At 50.1% G+C, this 18,260-nt stretch overlaps 24 non-coding genes and 4 pseudogenes across 24 annotated transcripts; 11 read left to right on the top strand and 17 right to left on the bottom strand.

The window, feature by feature from the left end:
- Positions 1–45: 45 nt before the first annotated feature.
- LOC135023566 (U1 spliceosomal RNA) lies at positions 46–209 on the top strand. The gene has a single exon (XR_010220507.1). It is a non-coding gene; the product is annotated as a U1 spliceosomal RNA (small nuclear RNA).
- A 152-nt stretch (positions 210–361) lies between these two features.
- Positions 362–497, top strand: LOC135023792 (U1 spliceosomal RNA; annotated as a pseudogene).
- Positions 498–1,195: 698 nt separating this feature from the next.
- Positions 1,196–1,359, top strand: LOC135023557 (U1 spliceosomal RNA). Its single transcript, XR_010220499.1, has one exon. It is a non-coding gene; the product is annotated as a U1 spliceosomal RNA (small nuclear RNA).
- Positions 1,360–1,511: 152 nt separating this feature from the next.
- On the top strand, positions 1,512–1,674 carry LOC135023633 (U1 spliceosomal RNA). The gene has a single exon (XR_010220573.1). It is a non-coding gene; the product is annotated as a U1 spliceosomal RNA (small nuclear RNA).
- Positions 1,675–2,348: 674 nt separating this feature from the next.
- Positions 2,349–2,512, top strand: LOC135023565 (U1 spliceosomal RNA). The gene has a single exon (XR_010220506.1). It is a non-coding gene; the product is annotated as a U1 spliceosomal RNA (small nuclear RNA).
- Positions 2,513–2,664: 152 nt separating this feature from the next.
- On the top strand, positions 2,665–2,827 carry LOC135023696 (U1 spliceosomal RNA). Its single transcript, XR_010220624.1, has one exon. It is a non-coding gene; the product is annotated as a U1 spliceosomal RNA (small nuclear RNA).
- A 674-nt stretch (positions 2,828–3,501) lies between these two features.
- LOC135023547 (U1 spliceosomal RNA) lies at positions 3,502–3,665 on the top strand. Its single transcript, XR_010220489.1, has one exon. It is a non-coding gene; the product is annotated as a U1 spliceosomal RNA (small nuclear RNA).
- Positions 3,666–3,807: 142 nt separating this feature from the next.
- On the top strand, positions 3,808–3,970 carry LOC135023632 (U1 spliceosomal RNA). Its single transcript, XR_010220572.1, has one exon. It is a non-coding gene; the product is annotated as a U1 spliceosomal RNA (small nuclear RNA).
- Positions 3,971–4,644: 674 nt separating this feature from the next.
- On the top strand, positions 4,645–4,808 carry LOC135023710 (U1 spliceosomal RNA). Its single transcript, XR_010220638.1, has one exon. It is a non-coding gene; the product is annotated as a U1 spliceosomal RNA (small nuclear RNA).
- Positions 4,809–4,960: 152 nt separating this feature from the next.
- Positions 4,961–5,123, top strand: LOC135023662 (U1 spliceosomal RNA). The gene has a single exon (XR_010220602.1). It is a non-coding gene; the product is annotated as a U1 spliceosomal RNA (small nuclear RNA).
- An 828-nt stretch (positions 5,124–5,951) lies between these two features.
- On the bottom strand, positions 5,952–6,114 carry LOC135023691 (U1 spliceosomal RNA). The gene has a single exon (XR_010220620.1). It is a non-coding gene; the product is annotated as a U1 spliceosomal RNA (small nuclear RNA).
- A 468-nt stretch (positions 6,115–6,582) lies between these two features.
- On the top strand, positions 6,583–6,745 carry LOC135023615 (U1 spliceosomal RNA). The gene has a single exon (XR_010220555.1). It is a non-coding gene; the product is annotated as a U1 spliceosomal RNA (small nuclear RNA).
- Positions 6,746–7,600: 855 nt separating this feature from the next.
- LOC135023763 (U1 spliceosomal RNA) lies at positions 7,601–7,736 on the bottom strand (annotated as a pseudogene).
- A 152-nt stretch (positions 7,737–7,888) lies between these two features.
- Positions 7,889–8,052, bottom strand: LOC135023740 (U1 spliceosomal RNA). The gene has a single exon (XR_010220664.1). It is a non-coding gene; the product is annotated as a U1 spliceosomal RNA (small nuclear RNA).
- A 674-nt stretch (positions 8,053–8,726) lies between these two features.
- On the bottom strand, positions 8,727–8,889 carry LOC135023771 (U1 spliceosomal RNA). Its single transcript, XR_010220680.1, has one exon. It is a non-coding gene; the product is annotated as a U1 spliceosomal RNA (small nuclear RNA).
- A 152-nt stretch (positions 8,890–9,041) lies between these two features.
- Positions 9,042–9,205, bottom strand: LOC135023499 (U1 spliceosomal RNA). Its single transcript, XR_010220444.1, has one exon. It is a non-coding gene; the product is annotated as a U1 spliceosomal RNA (small nuclear RNA).
- Positions 9,206–9,879: 674 nt separating this feature from the next.
- Positions 9,880–10,042, bottom strand: LOC135023607 (U1 spliceosomal RNA). Its single transcript, XR_010220548.1, has one exon. It is a non-coding gene; the product is annotated as a U1 spliceosomal RNA (small nuclear RNA).
- Positions 10,043–10,193: 151 nt separating this feature from the next.
- Positions 10,194–10,357, bottom strand: LOC135023553 (U1 spliceosomal RNA). The gene has a single exon (XR_010220495.1). It is a non-coding gene; the product is annotated as a U1 spliceosomal RNA (small nuclear RNA).
- Positions 10,358–11,031: 674 nt separating this feature from the next.
- On the bottom strand, positions 11,032–11,194 carry LOC135023695 (U1 spliceosomal RNA). The gene has a single exon (XR_010220623.1). It is a non-coding gene; the product is annotated as a U1 spliceosomal RNA (small nuclear RNA).
- Positions 11,195–11,346: 152 nt separating this feature from the next.
- LOC135023563 (U1 spliceosomal RNA) lies at positions 11,347–11,510 on the bottom strand. Its single transcript, XR_010220505.1, has one exon. It is a non-coding gene; the product is annotated as a U1 spliceosomal RNA (small nuclear RNA).
- Positions 11,511–12,211: 701 nt separating this feature from the next.
- LOC135023784 (U1 spliceosomal RNA) lies at positions 12,212–12,347 on the bottom strand (annotated as a pseudogene).
- A 152-nt stretch (positions 12,348–12,499) lies between these two features.
- On the bottom strand, positions 12,500–12,663 carry LOC135023717 (U1 spliceosomal RNA). The gene has a single exon (XR_010220644.1). It is a non-coding gene; the product is annotated as a U1 spliceosomal RNA (small nuclear RNA).
- Positions 12,664–13,337: 674 nt separating this feature from the next.
- Positions 13,338–13,500, bottom strand: LOC135023650 (U1 spliceosomal RNA). Its single transcript, XR_010220590.1, has one exon. It is a non-coding gene; the product is annotated as a U1 spliceosomal RNA (small nuclear RNA).
- Positions 13,501–13,652: 152 nt separating this feature from the next.
- LOC135023497 (U1 spliceosomal RNA) lies at positions 13,653–13,816 on the bottom strand. Its single transcript, XR_010220442.1, has one exon. It is a non-coding gene; the product is annotated as a U1 spliceosomal RNA (small nuclear RNA).
- A 695-nt stretch (positions 13,817–14,511) lies between these two features.
- Positions 14,512–14,653, bottom strand: LOC135023678 (U1 spliceosomal RNA; annotated as a pseudogene).
- Positions 14,654–14,805: 152 nt separating this feature from the next.
- Positions 14,806–14,969, bottom strand: LOC135023704 (U1 spliceosomal RNA). The gene has a single exon (XR_010220632.1). It is a non-coding gene; the product is annotated as a U1 spliceosomal RNA (small nuclear RNA).
- Positions 14,970–17,393: 2,424 nt separating this feature from the next.
- Positions 17,394–17,557, bottom strand: LOC135023800 (U1 spliceosomal RNA). The gene has a single exon (XR_010220702.1). It is a non-coding gene; the product is annotated as a U1 spliceosomal RNA (small nuclear RNA).
- Positions 17,558–17,709: 152 nt separating this feature from the next.
- LOC135023510 (U1 spliceosomal RNA) lies at positions 17,710–17,873 on the bottom strand. Its single transcript, XR_010220454.1, has one exon. It is a non-coding gene; the product is annotated as a U1 spliceosomal RNA (small nuclear RNA).
- Positions 17,874–18,260: the final 387 nt, after the last annotated feature.

Below are 18,260 nucleotides of genomic sequence, written 5' to 3'. Positions count from 1 at the left end.
AGAGATGTGCATGAGCAGCGGCCCTCCCCAGCCCTATTCCAAATCATACTTATTTTGCATAGGAGATACCATGGTCATGAAGATTTTTCTCCCAGGGTGAGGTTCATTCATTGCATTTTGGGTATGCTGACCCCTGTGATTTCCCCAAATGTGGGAAACTTGACTGCATTATTTGTGGTAGTGGGAGACTGTGTTTGTGCTTTCCTCTGGTCAGCTCTGGTAAAAGTCAGATTTCTTTGTCTCAGATCTTCCTCTAGCCTTGTTCTTCTTTCGAGAGTTCCCTGGTGCTGCCTCAGTTGGATCTCCTTCACTTCACAGGGGGGAACCCGAGCAGCGACCCTCCCCAGCTCTAGCCCAACTCCTACTTACCTGCCAGGTGAGATACTATGATCATGAAGGTGCTTCTCCCAGGGCAAGGCTCAACCATTGCACTCTGGGTGTGCTGCTCCTGCGATTTCCCCAAATGTGGGAAACGTGACTGCATAATTTGTGTTTCCCCTCGTCGGCTCTCGTATAATTCAGATCTCTTTGTCTCAGGTCTCTCTCCAGCCTAGTTTGCTGTCTGTTTCCACTTCTCTTTTCTTGAGCCGCTCCCTTCTATGCCCTTGCGCACTATCCTGACTTCTCCCGTCTGCTTACTTCGTGCCTTCCAACGCACAATGCGAACTACAGGTAGTGCTGCAGGGCCCACACCCTTTTACTTGCCTTACAGAGTAGCTCTGGAGCAGTTACAGTGCCCAGCTGCTGCAAGAAATCAGCTTGAATGCTTCAGGGGCTGGGGCATAGCCAACATGAGCCCCACACTGAAGGAGGGTGGAGGTGTGTAATGCGAACTAGGGGTCATCCAAGCGCTGCAAAAGGCCGCCATGCCCTGCACGCCCCTTTTCTCTTTTCATATGCAGACGAGGGTTGAAGCCAACTTTGACCCACTGCTTGGATGACATCACCATATGCAAATCCATCTGCTGCAGGCCTTCCCCCAGGAATGCTTGCACTAGTTGTTGCATTTGGTTTGTTGTTTGGGGGTGCTTCAGTATTAGGCAGCCTTCTGCCCTCACATGTTCATCTGAAAATATGTGTTCTCCCTGCAGTTGTTGTCCCCAGATGAGAGTTCCCTTGTGCTGCCTCAGTTTAATCTCCTTTACTTGACAGAGATGTGCCTGAGCAGCGGCCCTCCCCAGCCCTATCCCAAATCATACTTATTTTGCATAGGCGATACCATGGTCATGAAGATTGTTCTCCCAAGGTGAGGTTCATTCATTGCATTCTGGGTATGCTGACCCCTGTGATTTCCCCAAATGTGGGAAACTCGACTGCATTATTTGTGGTAGTGGGGGACTGTGTTTGTGCTTTCCTCTGGTCAGCTCTGGAAAAAGTCAGATTTCTTTGTCTCAGATCTTCCTCTAGCCTTGTTCTTCTTTCGAGAGTTCCCTTGTGCTGCCTCAGTTGGATCTCTTTCACTTGACAGTGGGGTGCCCGAACAGCGACCCTCCCCAGCTCTAGCCCAACTCCTACTTACCTGCCAGGTGAGATACTATGATCATGAAGGTGCTTCTCCCAGGGCAAGGCTCACCCATTGCACTCTGGGTGTGCTGCCCCTGCGATTTCCCCAAATGTGGGAAACTTGACTGCATAATTTGTGTTTCCCCTGGTCGGCTCTCGTATAATTCAGATCTCTTTGTCTCAGGTCTCTCTCCAGCCTAGTTTGCTGTCTGTTTCCACTTCTCTTTTCTTGAGCCGCTCCCTTCTATGCCCTTGCGCACTATCCTGACTTCTCCTCCTGTCTGCTTACTTTGTGCCTTCCAACGCACAATGCGATCTACAGGTAGTGCTGCAGGGCCCAGACCCTTTTACTTGCCTTACAGAGCAGCTCTGGAGCTGTTACAGTGCCCAGCTGCTGCAAGAAATCAGCTTGAATGCTTCAGGGGCTGGGGCATAGCCAACATGAGCCCCACACCAAAGGAGGGTGGAGGTGTTTAATGCAAACTAGGGGTCAGCCAAGCGCCGCAAAAGGCCACCATGCCCTGCACGCCCCTTTTCTCTTTTCATATGCAGACGAGGGTTGAAGCCAACTTTGACCCACTGCTTGGATGACATCACCATATGCAAATCCATCTGCGGCAGGCCTTCCCCCAGGAATGCTTGCACTAGTTGTTGCATTTGGTTTGTTGTTTGGGGGTGCTTCAGTATTAGGCAGCCTTCTGCCCTCCCATGTTCATCTGAAAATATATGTTCTCCCTGCAGTTGTTGTCCCAAGATGAGAGTTCCCTTGTGCTGCCTCAGTTGAATCTCCTTTACTTGACAGAGATGTGCATGAGCAGCTGCCCTCCCCAGCCCTATTCCAAATCATACTTATTTTGCATAGGAGATACCATGGTCATGAAGATTTTTCTCCCAGGGTGAGGTTCATTCATTGCATTTTGGGTATGCTGACCCCTGTGATTTCCCCAAATGTGGGAAACTTGACTGCATTATTTGTGGTAGTGGGAGACTGTGTTTGTGCTTTCCTCTGGTCAGCTCTGGTAAAAGTCAGATTTCTTTGTCTCAGATTTTCCTTTAGCCTTGTTCTTCTTTCGAGAGTTCCCTTGTGCTGCCTCAGTTGGATCTCCTTCACTTTACAGGGGGGTACCCGAGCAGCGACCCTCCCCAGCTCTAGCCCAACTCCTACTTACCTGCCAGGTGAGATACTATGATCATGAAGGTGCTTCTCCCAGGGCAAGGCTCACCCATTGTACTCTGGGTGTGCTGCTCCTGCGATTTCCCCAAATGTGGGAAACTTGACTGCATAATTTGTGTTTCCCCTGGTCGGCTCTCGTATAATTCAGATCTCTTTGTCTCAGGTCTCTCTCCAGCCTAGTTTGCTGTCTGTTTCCACTTCTCTTTTCTTCAGCCGCTCCCTTCTATACCCTTGTGCACTATCCTGACTTCTCCTCCCGTCTGCTTACTTTGTGCCTTCCAATGCACAATGCAAACTACAGGTAGTGCTGCAGGGCCCACACCCTTTTACTTGCCTTACAGAGCAGCTCTGGAGCTGTTGCAGTGCCAAGCTGCTGCAAGAAATCAGCTTGAATGTTTCAGGGGCTGGGGCATAGCCAACATGAGCCCCACACCGAAGAAGGGTGGAGGTGTTTAATGCAAACTAGGGGTCAGACAAGCGCAGCAAAAGGCCACCATGCCCTGCACGCCCCTTTTCTGTTTTCATATGCAGACGAGGGTTGAAGCCAACTTTGACCCACTGCTTGGATGACATCACCATATGCAAATCCATCTGCGGCAGGCCTTCCCCCAGGAATGCTTGCACTAGTTGTTGCATTTGGTTTGTTGTTTGGGGGTGCTTCAGTATTAGGCAGCCGTCTGCCCTCCCATGTTCATCTGAAAATATGTGTTCTCCCTGCAGTTGTTGTCCCTAGATGAGAGTTCCCTTGTGCTGCCTCAGTTGAATCTCCTTAACTTGACAGAGATGTGCCTGAGCAGCGGCCCTCCCCAGCTCTATCCCAAATCATACTTATTTTGCATAGGAGATACCATGGTCATGAAGATTATTCTCCCAGGGTGAGGTTCATTCATTGCATTCTGGGTATGCTGACCCCTGTGATTTCCCCAAATGTGGGAAACTCGACTGCTTTATTTGTGGTAGTGGGGGACTGTGTTTGTGTTTTCCTCTGGTCAGCTCTGGTAAAAGTCAGATTTCTTTGTTTCAGAGCCTTGTTCTTCTTTTGAGAGTTCCCTTGTGCTGCCTCAGTTGGATCTCCTTCACTTGACAGGGGGGTGCCCGAGCAGAGACCCTCCCCAGCTCTAGCCCAACTCCTACTTACCTGCCAGGTGAGATACTATGATCATGAAGGTGCTTCTCCCAGGGCAAGGCTCACCCATTGCACTCTGGGTGTGCTGCCCCTGCGATTTCCCCAAATGTGGGAAACTTGACTGCATAATTTGTGTTTCCCCTGGTCGGCTCTCGTATAATTCAGATCTCTTTGTCTCAGGTCTCTCTCCAGCCTAGTTTGCTGTCTGTTTCCACTTCTCTTTTCTTCAGCCGCTCCCTTCTATACCCTTGTGCACTATCCTGACTTCTCCTCCCGTCTGCTTACTTTGTGCCTTCCAATGCACAATGCAAACTACAGGTAGTGCTGCAGGGCCCACACCCTTTTACTTGCCTTACAGAGCAGCTCTGGAGCTGTTACAGTGCCCAGCTGCTGCAAGAAATCTGCTTGAATGCTTCAGGGGATGGGGCATGGCCAACATGAGCCCCACACCAAAGGAGGGTGGAGGTGTTTAATGCGAACTAGGGGTCATCCAAGCACCGCAAAAGGCCGCCATGCCCTGCACGCCCCTTTTCTCTTTTCATATGCAGATGAGGGTTGAAGCCAACTTTGACCCACTGCTTGTATGACATCACCGTATGCAAATCCGTCTTCTGCAGAACTTCCCCCAGGAATGCTTGCACTAGTTGTTGCATTTGGTTTGTTGTTTGGGGGTGCTTCAGTATTAGGCAGCCTTCTGCCCTCCCATGTTCATCTGAAAATATGTGTTCTCCCTGCAGTTGTTGTCCCCAGATGAGAGTTCCCTTGTGCTGCCTCAGTTGAATCTCCTTTACTTGACAGAGATGTGCCAGAGCAGCGGCCCTCCCCAGCCCTATTCCAAATCATACTTATTTTGCATAGGAGATACCATGGTCATGAAGATTGTTCTCCCAGGGTGAGGTTCATTCATTGCATTTTGGGTATGCTGACCCCTGTGATTTCCCCAAATGTGGGAAACTCAACTGCATTATTTGTGGTAGTGGGGGACTGTGTTTGTGCTTTCCTCTGGTCAGCTCTGGTAAAAGTCAGATTTCTTTGTCTCAGATTTTCCTCTTGCCTTGTTCTTCTTTCGAGAGTTCCCTTGTGCTGCCTCAGTTGGATCTCCTTCACTTGACAGGGGGGTACCCGAGCAGCGACCCTCCCCAGCTCTAGCCCAACTCCTACTTACCTGCCAGGTGAGATACTATGATCATGAAGGTGCTTCTCCCAGGGCAAGGCTCACCCATTGCACTCTGGGTGTGCTGCTCCTGCGATTTCCCCAAATGTGGGAAACTTGACTGCATAATTTGTGTTTCCCCTGGTCGGCTCTCGTATAATTCAGATCTCTTTGTCTCAGGTCTCTCTCCAGCCTAGTTTGCTGTCTGTTTCCACTTCTCTTTTCTTCAGCCGCTCCCTTCTATACCCTTGTGCACTATCCTGACTTCTCCTCCCGTCTGCTTACTTTGTGCCTTCCAATGCACAATGCAAACTACAGGTAGTGCTGCAGGGCCCACACCCTTTTACTTGCCTTACAGAGCAGCTCTGGAGCTGTTACAGTGCCCAGCTGCTGCAAGAAATCAGCTTGAATGCTTCAGGGGCTGGGGCATAGCCAACATGAGCCCCACACCGAAGGAGGGTGGAGGTGTTTAATGCAAACTAGGGGTCGGTCAAGTGCCGCAAAAGGCCACCATGCCCTGCACGCCCCTTTTCTGTTTTCATATGCAGACGAGGGTTGAAGCCAACTTTGACCCACTGCTTGGATGACATCACCATATGCAAATCCATCTGCGGCAGGCCTTCCCCCAGGAATGCTTGCACTAGTTGTTGCATTTGGTTTGTTGTTTGGGGGTGCTTCAGTATTAGTCAGCCTTCTGCTCCACCCTCCTTTGGTGTGGGGCTCATGTTGGCCATGTCCCATCCCCTGAAGCATTCAAGCAGATTTCTTGCAGCAGCTGGGCACTGTAACAGCTCCAGAGCTGCTCTGTAAGGCAAGTAAAAGGGTGTGGGCCCTGCAGCACTACCTGTAGTTTGCATTGTGCATTGGAAGGCACAAAATAAGCAGACGGGAGGAGAAGTCAGGATAGTGCACAAGGGTATAGAAGGGAGCGGCTGAAGAAAAGAGAAGTGGAAACAGACAGCAAACTAGGCTGGAGAGAGATCTGAGACAAAGAGATCTGAATTATACGAGAGCCGACCAGGGGAAACACAAATTATGCAGTCAAGTTTCCCACATTTGGGGAAATCGCAGGGGCTGCACACCCAGAGTGCAATGGGTGAGCCTTGCCCTGGGAGAAGCACCTTCATGATCATAGTATCTCACCTGGCAGGTAAGTAGGAGTTGGGCTAGAGCTGGGGAGGGTCGCTGCTCGGGCACCCCCCTGTTAAGTGAAGGAGATCCAACTGAGGCAGCACAAGGGAACTCTCAAAAGAAGAACAAGGCTAGAGGAAGATCTGAAACAAAGAAATCTGACTTTTACCAGAGCTGACCAGAAGAAAACACAAACACAGTCCCCCACTACCACAAATAAAGCAGTCGAGTTTCCCACATTTGGGGAAATCACAGGGGTCAGCATACCCAAAATGCAATGAATGAACCTCACCTCGACTGCTTTATTTGTGGTAGTGGGGGACTGTGTTTGTGTTTTCTTCTGGTCAGCTCTGGTAAAAGTCAGATTTCTTTGTTTCAGATCTTCCTCTAGCCTTGTTCTTCTTTTGAGAGTTCCCTTGTGCTGCCTCAGTTGGATCTCCTTCACTTAACAGGGGGGTGCCCGAGCAGCGACCCTCCCCAGCTCTAGCCCAACTCATACTTACCTGCCAGGTGAGATACTATGATCATGAAGGTGCTTCTCCCAGGGCAAGGCTCACCCATTGCACTCTGGGTGTGCTGCCCCTGCGATTTCCCCAAATGTGGGAAACTTGACTGCATAATTTGTGTTTCCCCTGGTCGGCTATCGTATAATTCAGATCTCTTTGTCTCAGATCTCTCTCCAGCCTAGTTTGCTGTCTGTTTCCACTTCTCTTTTCTTCAGCCGCTCCCTTCTATACCCTTGTGCACTATCCTGACTTCTCCTCCCGTCTGCTTACTTTGTGCCTTCCAATGCACAATGCAAACTACAGGTAGTGCTGCAGGGCCCACACCCTTTTACTTGCCTTACAGAGCAGCTCTTGAGCTGTTACAGTGCCCAGCTGCTGCAAGAAATCTGCTTGAAAGCTTCAGGGGATGGGGCATGGCCAACATGAGCCCCACACCAAAGCAGGGTGCAGCAGAAGGCTGCCTAATACTGAAGCACCCCCAAACAACAAACCAAATGCAACAACTAGTGCAAGCATTCCTGGGGGAAGGCCTGCCGCAGATGGATTTGCATATGGTGATGTCATCCAAGCAGTGGGTCAAAGTTGGCTTCAACCCTCATCTGCATATGAAAACAGAAAAGGGGCGTGCAGGGCATGGTGGCCTTTTGCGGCGCTTGACTGACCCCTAGTTTGCATTAAACACCTCCACCCTCCTTCGGTGTGGGGCTGATGTTGGCTATGCCCCAGCCCCTGAAGCATTCAAGCTGATTTCTTGCAGCAGCTGGGCACTGTAACAGCTCCAGAGCTGCTCTGTAAGGCAAGTAAAAGGGTGTGGGCCCTGCAGCACTACCTGTAGTTTGCATTGTGCATTGGAAGGCACAAAGTAAGCAGACGGGAGGAGAAGTCAGGATAGTGCACAAGGGTATAGAAGGGAGCGGCTGAAGAAAAGAGAAGTGGAAACAGACAGAAAACTAGGCTGGAGAGAGACCTGAGACAAAGAGATCTGAATTATACGAGAGCCGACGAGGGGAAACACAAATTATGCAGTCAAGTTTCCCACATTTGGGGAAATCGCAGGAGCAGCACACCCAGAGTACAATGGGTGAGCCTTGCCCTGGGAGAAGCACCTTAATGATCATAGTATCTCACCTGGCAGGTAAGTAGGAGTTGGGATAGAGCTGGGGAGGGTCGCTGCTCGGGTACCCCCCTGTAAAGTGAAGGAGATCCAACAAAGGCAGCACAAGGGAACTCTCGAAAGAAGAACAAGGCTAGAGGAAAGTGTGAGACAAAGAAATCTGACTTTTACTAGAGCTGACCAGAGGAAAGCACAAACACAGTCCCCCACTACCACAAATAATGCAGTTGAGTTTCCCACATTTGGGGAAATCACAGGGGTCAGCATACCCAAAATGCAATGAATGAACCTCACCCTGGGAGAAAAATCTTCATGACCATGGTATCTCCTATGCAAAATAAGTATGATTTGGAATAGGGCTGGGGAGGGCCGCTGCTCATGCACATCTCTGTCAAGTAAAGGAGATTCAACTGAGGCAGCACAAGGGAACTCTCATCTGGGGACAACAACTGCAGGGAGAACATATATTTTCAGATGAACATGGGAGGGCAGAAAGCTGCCTAATACTGAAGCACCCCCAAACAACAAACCAAATGCAACAACTAGTGCAAGCATTCCTGGGGGAAGGCCTGCCGCAGATGGATTTGCATATGGTGATGTCATCCAAGCAGTGGGTCAAAGTTGGCTTCAACCCTCGTCTGCATATGAAAAGAGAAAAGGGGCGTGCAGGGCATGGTGGCCTTTTGCGGCACTTGGCTGACCCCTAGTTTGCATTAAACACCTCCACCCTCCTTTGGTGTGGGGCTCATGTTGGCTATGCCCCAGCCCCTGAAGCATTCAAGCTGATTTCTTGCAGCAGCTGGGCACTGTAACAGCTCCAGAGCTGCTCTGTAAGGCAAGTAAAAGGGTGTGGGCCCTGCAGCACTACCTGTAGTTCGCATTGTGCGTTGGAAGGCACAAAGTAAGCAGACAGGAGGAGAAGTCAGGATAGTGCGCAAGGGCATAGAAGGGAGCGGCTCAAGAAAAGAGAAGTGGAAACAGACAGCAAACTAGGCTGGAGAGAGACCTGAGACAAAGAGATCTGAATTATACGAGAGCCGACCAGGGGAAACACAAATTATGCAGTCAAGTTTCCCACATTTGGGGAAATCGCAGGAGCAGCACACCTAGAGTGCAATGGGTGAGCCTTGCCCTGGGAGAAGCACCTTCATGATCATAGTATCTCACCTGGCAGGTAAGTAGGAGTTGGGCTAGAGCTGGGGAGGATCGCTGCTCGGGTACCCCCCTGTAAACTGAAGGAGATCCAACTGAGGCAGCACAAGGGAACTCTCGAAAGAAGAACAAGGCTAGAGGAAAATCTGAGACAAAGAAATCTGACTTTTTCCAGAGCTGACCAGAGGAAAGCACAAACACAGTCCCCCACTACCACAAATAATGCAGTCAAGTTTCCCACATTTGGGGAAATCACAGGGGTCAGCATACCCAAAATGCAATGAATGAACCTCACCCTGGGAGAACAATCTTCATGACCATGGTATCTCCTATGCAAAATAAGTATGATTTGGAATAGGGCTGGGGAGGGCCGCTGCTCATGCACATCTCTGTCAAGTAAAGGAGATTCAACTGAGGCAGCACAAGGGAACTCTCATCTGGGGACAACAACTGCAGGGAGAACACATATTTTCAGATGAACATGGGAGGGCAGAAGGCTGCCTAATACTGAAGCACCCCCAAACAACAAACCAAATGCAACAACTAGTGCAAGCATTCCTGGGGGAAGTTCTGCAGAAGACGGATTTGCATACGGTGATGTCATCCAAGCAGTGGGTCAAAGTTGGCTTCAACCCTCATCTGCATATGAAAAGAGAAAAGGAGCGTGCAGGGCATGGCGGCCTTTTGCGGTGCTTGGATGACCCCTAGTTCGCATTAAACACCTCCACCCTCCTTTGGTGTGGGGCTCATGTTGGCCATGCCCCATCCCCTGAAGCATTCAAGCTGATTTCTTGCAGCAGCTGGGCACTGTAACATCTCCAGAGCTGCTCTGTAAGGCAAGTAAAAGGGTGTGGGCCCTGCAGCACTACCTGTAGTTTGCATTGTGCATTGGAAGGCACAAAGTAAGCAGACGGGAGGAGAAGTCAGGATAGTGCACAAGGGTATAGAAGGGAGCGGCTGAAGAAAAGAGAAGTGGAAACAGACAGCAAACTAGGTTGGAGAGAGACCTGAGACAAAGAGATCTGAATTACACGAGAGCCGACCAGGGGAAACACAAATTATGCAGTCAAGTTTCCCACATTTGGGGAAATCGCAGGGGCAGCACACCCAGAGTGCAATGGGTGAGCCTTGCCCTGGGAGAAGCACCTTCATGATCATAGTATCTCACCTGGCAGGTAAGTAGGAGTTGGGCTAGAGCTGGGGAGGGTCTCTGCTTGGGCACCCCCCTGTCAAGTGAAGGAGATCCAACTGAGGCAGCACAAGGGAACTCTCGAAAGAAGAACAAGGCTAGAGGAAGATCTGAACAAAGAAATCTGACTTTTACCAGAGCTGACCAGAGGAAAACACAAACACAGTCCCCCACTACCACAAATAAAGCAGTCGAGTTTCCCACATTTGGGGAAATCACAGGGGTCAGCATACCCATAATGCAATGAATGAACCTCACCCTGGGAGAATAATCTTCATGACCATGGTATCTCCTATGCAAAATAAGTATGATTTGGGATAGAGCTGGGGAGGGCCGCTGCTCAGGCACATCTCTGTCAAGTAAAGGAGATTCAACTGAGGCAGCACAAGGGAACTCTCATCTGGGGACAACAACTGCAGGGAGAACACATATTTTCAGATGAACATGGGAGGGCAGAAGGCTGCCTAATACTGAAGCACCCCCAAACAACAAACCAAATGCAACAACTAGTGCAAGCATTCCTGGGGGAAGTTCTGCAGAAGACGGATTTGCATACGGTGATGTCATCCAAGCAGTGGGTCAAAGTTGGCTTCAACCCTCATCTGCATATGAAAAGAGAAAAGGGGCGTGCAGGGCATGGCGGCCTTTTGCGGTGCTTGGATGACCCCTAGTTCGCATTAAACACCTCCACCCTCCTTTGGTGTGGGGCTCATGTTGGCCATGCCCCATCCCCTGAAGCATTCAAGCTGATTTCTTGCAGCAGCTGGGCACTGTAACAGCTCCAGAGCTGCTCTGTAAGGCAAGTAAAAGGGTGTGGGCCCTGCAGCACTACCTGTAGTTTGCATTGTGCATTGGAAGGCACAAAGTAAGCAGACGGGAGGAGAAGTCAGGATAGTGCACAAGGGTATAGAAGGGAGCGGCTGAAGAAAAGAGAAGTGGAAACAGACAGCAAACTAGGCTGGAGAGAGACCTGAGACAAAGAGATCTGAATTATACGAGAGCCGACCAGGGGAAACACAAATTATGCAGTCAAGTTTCCCACATTTGGGGAAATCGCAGGAGCAGCACACCCAGAGTACAATGGGTGAGCCTTGCCCTGGGAGAAGCACCTTCATGATCATAGTATCTCACCTGGCAGGTAAGTAGGAGTTGGGCTAGAGCTGGGGAGGGTCGCTGCTCGGGTACCCCCCTGTAAAGTGAAGGAGATCCAACTGAGGCAGCACAAGGGAACTCTCGAAAAAAGAACAAGGCTAAAGGAAAATCTGAGACAAAGAAATCTGACTTTTACCAGAGCTGACCAGAGGAAAGCACAAACACAGTCTCCCACTACCACAAATAATGCAGTCAAGTTTCCCACATTTGGGGAAATCACAGGGGTCAGCATACCCAAAATGCAATGAATGAACCTCACCCTGGGAGAAAAATCTTCATGACCATGGTATCTCCTATGCAAAATAAGTATGATTTGGAATAGGGCTGGGGAGGGCCGCTGCTCATGCACATCTCTGTCAAGTAAAGGAGATTCAACTGAGGCAGCACAAGGGAACTCTCATCTTGGGACAACAACTGCAGGGAGAACATATATTTTCAGATGAACATGGGAGGGCAGAAGGCTGCCTAATACTGAAGCACCCCCAAACAACAAACCAAATGCAACAACTAGTGCAAGCATTCCTGGGGGAAGGCCTGCCGCAGATGGATTTGCATATGGTGATGTCATCCAAGCAGTGGGTCAAAGTTGGCTTCAACCCTCGTCTGCATATGAAAAGAGAAAAGGGGCGTGCAGGGCATGGTGGCCTTTTGCGGCGCTTGGCTGACCCCTAGTTTGCATTAAACACCTCCACCCTCCTTTGGTGTGGGGCTCATGTTGGCTATGCCCCAGCCCCTGAAGCATTCAAGCTGATTTCTTGCAGCAGCTGGGCACTGTAACAGCTCCAGAGCTGCTCTGTAAGGCAAGTAAAAGGGTGTGGGCCCTGCAGCACTACCTGTAGTTTGCATTGTGCATTGGAAGGCACAAAGTAAGCAGACGGGAGGAGAAGTCAGGATAGTGCACAAGGGTATAGAAGGGAGCGGCTGAAGAAAAGAGAAGTGGAAACAGACAGCAAACTAGGCTGGAGAGAGACCTGAGACAAAGAGATCTGAATTATACGAGAGCCGACGAGGGGAAACACAAATTATGCAGTCAAGTTTCCCACATTTGGGGAAATCGCAGGAGCAGCACACCCAGAGTGCAATGGTTGAGCCTTGCCCTGGGACAAGCACCTTCATGATCATAGTATCTCACCTGGCAGGTAAGTAGGAGTTGGGCTAGAGCTGGGGAGGGTCGCTGCTCGGGTTCCCCCCTGTGAAGTGAAGGAGATCCAACTGAGGCAGCACCAGGGAACTCTCGAAAGAAGAACAAGGCTAGAGGAAGATCTGAGACAAAGAAATCTGACTTTTACCAGAGCTGACCAGAGGAAAGCACAAACACAGTCCCCCACTACCACAAATAATGCAGTCGAGTTTCCCACATTTGGGAAAATCACAGGGGTCAGCATACCCAGAATGCAATGAATGAACCTCACCCTGGGAGAACAATCTTCATGACCATGGTATCTCCTATGCAAAATAAGTATGATTTTGGATAGGGCTGGTGAGGGCAGCTGCTCAGGCACATCTCTGTCAAGTAAAGGAGATTCAACTGAGGCAGCACAAGTGAACTCTCATCTGGGGACAACAACTGCAGGGAGACCACATCTTTTCAGATGAACATGGGAATGCGGAAGGCTGCCTAATACTGAAGCACCATCAAATATCAAACCATATGCAACAACTAGTACAAGCACTCCTGGGGGAAGGTCTGCAGCAGACGGATTTGCATACGGTGATGTTATCCAAGCAGTGGGCCAAAGTTGACTGGAACCCTCATCTGCATATGAAAAGAGAAAAGGGGCATGCAGGGCATGGCGGCCTTTCGCAGTGCTTGGATGACCCCTAGTTCACATTAAACACCTCCCCCCTCCTTTGGTGTGGGGCTCATGTTGGCCATGCCCCATCCCCTGAAGCATTCAAGCTGATTTCTTGCAGCAGCTGGGCACTGTAACAGCTCCAGAGCTGCTCTGTAAGGCAAGTAAAAGGGTGTGGGCCCTGCAGCACTACCTGTAGTTTGCATTGTGCATTGGAAGGCACAAAGTAAGCAGACGGGAGGAGAAGTCAGGATAGTGCACAAGGGTATAGAAGGGAGCGGCTGAAGAAAAGAGAAGTGGAAACAGACAGCAAACTAGGCTGGAGAGAGACCTGAGACAAATAGATCTGAATTATACGAGAGCCGACCAGGGGAAACACAAATTATGCAGTCAAGTTTCCCACATTTGGGGAAATCGCAGGGGCAGCACACCCAGAGTGCAATGGGTGAGCCTTGCCCTGGGAGAAGCACCTTCATGATCATAGTATCTCACCTGGCAGGTAAGTAGGAGTTGGGCTAGAGCTGGGGAGGGTCGCTGCTCGGGTACCCCCCTGTCAAGTGAAGGAGATCCAACTGAGGCAGCACAATGAAACTCTCGAAAGAAGAACAAGGCTAGAGGAAAATCTGAGACAAAGAAATCTGACTTTTACCAGAGCTGACCAGAGGAAAGCACAAACACAGTCCCCCACTACCACAAATAATGCAGTCAAGTTTCCCACATTTGGGGAAATCACAGGGGTCAGCATACCCAAAATGCAATGAATGAACCTCACCCTGGGAGAACAATCTTCATGACCATGGTATCTCCTATGCAAAATAAGTATGATTTGGAATAGGGCTGGGGAGGGCCGCTGCTCATGCACATCTCTGTCAAGTAAAGGAGATTCAACTGAGGCAGCACAAGGGAACTCTCATCTGGGGACAACAACTGCAGGGAGAACACATATTTTCAGATGAACATGGGAGGGCAGAAGGCTGCCTAATACTGAAGCACCCCCAAACAACAAACCAAATGCAACAACTAGTGCAAGCATTCCTGGGGGAAGTTCTGCAGAAGACGGATTTGCATACGGTGATGTCATCCAAGCAGTGGGTCAAAGTTGGCTTCAACCCTCATCTGCATATGAAAAGAGAAAAGGGGCGTGCAGGGCATGGCGGCCTTTTGCGGTGCTTGGATGACCCCTAGTTCGCATTAAACACCTCCACCCTCCTTTGGTGTGGGGCTCATGTTGGCCATGCCCCATCCCCTGAAGCATTCAAGCTGATTTCTTGCAGCAGCTGGGCACTGTAACAGCTCCAGAGCTGCTCTGTAAGGCAACTAAAAGGGTGTGGGCCCTACAGCACTACCTGTAGTTTGCATTGTGCATTGGAAGGCACAAAGTAAGCAGACGGGAGGAGAAGTCAGGATAGTGCACAAGGGTATAGAAGGGAGCGGTTGAAGAAAAGAGAAGTGGAAACAGACAGCAAACTAGGCTGGAGAGAGACCTGAGACAAAGAGATCGGAATTATACGAGAGCCGACCAGGGGAAACACAAATTATGCAGTCAAGTTTCCCACATTTGGGGAAATCGCAGGGGCAGCACACCCAGAGTGCAATGGGTGAGCCTTGCCCTGGGAGAAGCACCTTCATGATCATAGTATCTCACCTGGCAGGTAAGTAGGAGTTGGGCTAGAGCTGGGGAGGGTCGCTGTTCGGGCACCCCCCTGTCAAGTGAAAGAGATCCAACTGAGGCAGCACAAGGGAACTCTCGAAAGAAGAACAAGGCTAGAGGAAGATCTGAGACAAAGAAATCTGACTTTTACCAGAGCTGACCAGAGGAAAGCACAAACACAGTCCCCCACTACCACAAATAATGCAGTCGAGTTTCCCACATTTGGGAAAATCACAGGGGTCAGCATACCCAGAATGCAATGAATGAACCTCACCCTGGGAGAACAATCTTCATGACCATGGTATCTCCTATGCAAAATAAGTATGATTTGGGATAGGGCTGGTGAGGGCCGCTGCTCAGGCACATCTCTGTCAAGTAAAGGAGATTCAACTGAGGCAGCACAAGGGAACTCTCATCTGGGGACAACAACTGCAGGGAGACCACATCTTTTCAGATGAACATGGGAGGGCGGAAGGCTGCCTAATTCTGAAGCACCATCAAATATCAAACCATATGCAACAACTAGTACAAGCACTCCTTGGGGAAGGTCTGCAGCAGACGGATTTGCATACGGTGATGTTATCCAAGCAGTGGGCCAAAGTTGACTGGAACCCTCATCTGCATATGAAAAGAGAAAAGGGGCATGCAGGGCATGGCGGCCTTTTGCAGTGCTTGGATGACCCCTAGTTCGCATTAAACACCCCCACCCTCCTTTGGTGTGGGGCTCATGTTGGCCATGCCCCATCCCCTGAAGCATTCAAGCTGATTTCTTGCAGCAGCTGGGCACTGTAACAGCTCCAGAGCTGTTCTGTAAGGCAAGTAAAAGGGTGTGGGCCCTGCAGCACCACCTGTTGTTCGCATTGTGCGTTGGAAGGCACAAATTAAGCAGACGGGAGGAGAAGTCAGGATAGTGCGCAAGGGCATACTTTTCTCTTAGTCCGGGGGCAAGGCTTCAAAATGGGGTCTGCAACGGAGGAGACACAGGGGGCGTGGTCACAGCAGCTTTTCTCTACAGCCTGCACCAGCAGGAGCCTACACCATTTTTTATGATCACGCTGAACTGCAGTGCGACTGCAATTACAGCATGGTCAAGAAGGGAGGCGTCATGCTGGGTGGCCATGCCCTGTCACTGTGCAGGAGCCAGCACAGCTCACACACTAGTCCCCGGGTGCAGCCCCCAACCCCCGGGACACCCGGAGCAACAAAATGTAGATTCAGGCCACCAGGCCACGCCCCTACCTATGAAACCATGCCTCCTTTTTACCATTGCGCTGTTTATCTGCGCGCACTGCATTACAATCTCCCTCGCCACCTTTCTGGGTGTCACCAGTGATAGTGACACCTCTGCCATGCTTGTAGCAGCTGGTCCTAAGATCTACGCCTCAAGCCCTGAGTGTTTGCCCTTGTGACTTGTTGATCATCATAGCGAAGCAGATGCTTACAGAAAACTGCAGGGGCTTAGATTGAAAATAAAAAAATTGATGGGTATAAGGTAGAGAGGAGCGGGTTCGGTTCTCCGAGAACCGAATTCCCCACGAACTCCACGTGGTTTACACTGGTCCGAGGCAGGCTCGGTTGTTCCCGCCTGACTCGGAAAACCTGAACAAGGGAAAATGTCATCATCCCGCTGTCGGATTCTTGCGAGATTCGGATTCCATATAAAGAGCTGCGCGTTGCTGCCATTTTTACTCGTGCATTGAAGAGAGAGCGGAGAGGACGTGGCTATGTTCTCTCAGTGGAAATCTCAATATCAGTGCTCAGTATCAGTGGTTACTTATTGCTGCTCAGTAATACTAGTAGTGTGTCTCTCCTGCTCAGTGTCAGTTCTCAGTAGTATCCTCATCAGTGCTCAGTATCACTGCTCATTGTCTTGTGCTGCATTGTGGTGCTCAGCATACTACAGTACATTACTAATAGTCCAGTGCTGCATCTTGCTGCTCAGTGTCAGTTCTAGTATCCTCATCAGTGCTCACTATCACTGCTCATTGCATTGTGGTGTTCTGTATACTACAGTAACATAGTAATATAGTATATATAGAGGAGCGGGTTCGGTTCTCCGAGAACCGAATTCCCGACGAACTCCACGTGGTTTACACTGGTCCGTGGCAGGCTCGGTTGTTCCCGCCTGACTCGGAAAACCTGAACAAGGGAAAATGTCATCATCCCGCTGTCGGATTCTCGCGAGATTCGGATTCCATATAAAGAGCTGCGCGTTGCCGCCATTTTTACTCGTGCATTGAAGAGAGAGCGGAGAGGACGTGGCTATGTTCTCTCAGTGGAAATCTCAATATCAGTGCCCAGTATCAGTGGTTACTTATTGCTGCTCAGTAATACTAGTAGTGTGTCTCTCCTGCTCAGTGTCAGTTCTCAGTAGTATCCTCATCAGTGCTCAGTATCACTGCTCATTGTCTTGTGCTGCATTGTGGTGCTCAGCATACAACAGTACATTACTAATAGTCCAGTGCTGCATCTTGCTGCTCATGTTGGCTATGCCCCAGCCCCTGAAGCATTCAAGCTGATTTCTTGCAGCAGCTGGGCACTGTAACAGCTCCAGAGCTGCTCTGTAAGGCAAGTAAAAAGGTGTTGGCCCTGCAGCACTACCTGTAGTTTGCATTGTGCGTTGGAAGGCACAAAGTAAGCAGACAGGAGAAGTCAGGAGAGTGCACAAGGGCATAGAAGGCAGGGGCTCAAGAAAAGAGAAGTGGAAACAGACAGCAAACTAGGCTGGAGAGAGACCTGAGACAAAGAGATCTGAATTATACGAGTAGCCGACCAGAGGAAACACAAATTATGCAGTCAAGTGTCCCACATTTGGGGAAATCGTAGGAGCAGCACACCCAGAGTGCAATGGGTGAGCCTTGCCCTGGTAGAAGCACCTTCCTGATCATAGTATCTCACTTGGCAGGTAAGTAGGAGTTGGGCTTGAGCTGGGGAGGGTCGCTGCTCGGGCACCCCCCTGTCAAGTGAAGGAGATCCAACTGAGGCAGCACAAGGAAACTCTCAAAAAAAGAACAAGGCTAGAGGAAGATCTGAGACAAAGAAATCTGACTTTTACCAGAGCTGACCAGAGGAAAGCACAAACACAGTCCCCCACTACCACAAATAATGCAGTCGAGTTTCCCACATTTGGGGAAATCACAGGGGTCAGCATACCCAGAATGCAATGAATGAACCTCACCCTGGGAGAACAATCTTCATGACCATGGTATCTCCTATGCAAAATAAGTATGATTTGGGATAGGGCTGGGGAGGGCCGCTGCTCAGGCACATCTCTTTCAAGTAAAGGAGATTCAACTGAGGCAGCACAAGGGAACTCTCATCTGGGGACAACAACTGCAGGGAGAACACATATTTTCAGATGAACATGGGAGAGCTGAAGGCTGCCTAATACTGAAGCACCCCAAACAACAAACCAAATGCAACAACTAGTACAAGCATTCCTGGGGGAAGGTCTGCAGAAGACGGATTTGCATACGGTGATGTCATCCAAGCAGTGGGCCAAAGTTGGCTGGAACCCTCATCTGCATATGAAAAGAGAAAAGGGGTATGCAGGGCATGGCGGCCTTTTGCGGCGCTTGGATGACCCTTAGTTCGCATTAAACACCTCCACCCTCCG

This window comes from Pseudophryne corroboree, unplaced genomic scaffold, assembly GCF_028390025.1.
Source record: "Pseudophryne corroboree isolate aPseCor3 unplaced genomic scaffold, aPseCor3.hap2 scaffold_400, whole genome shotgun sequence".
Taxonomy (NCBI): domain Eukaryota; kingdom Metazoa; phylum Chordata; class Amphibia; order Anura; family Myobatrachidae; genus Pseudophryne; species Pseudophryne corroboree.
The sequence above is the reverse complement of the archived record's forward strand: the minus strand, read 5'-3'. Positions and strand labels throughout refer to the sequence as shown.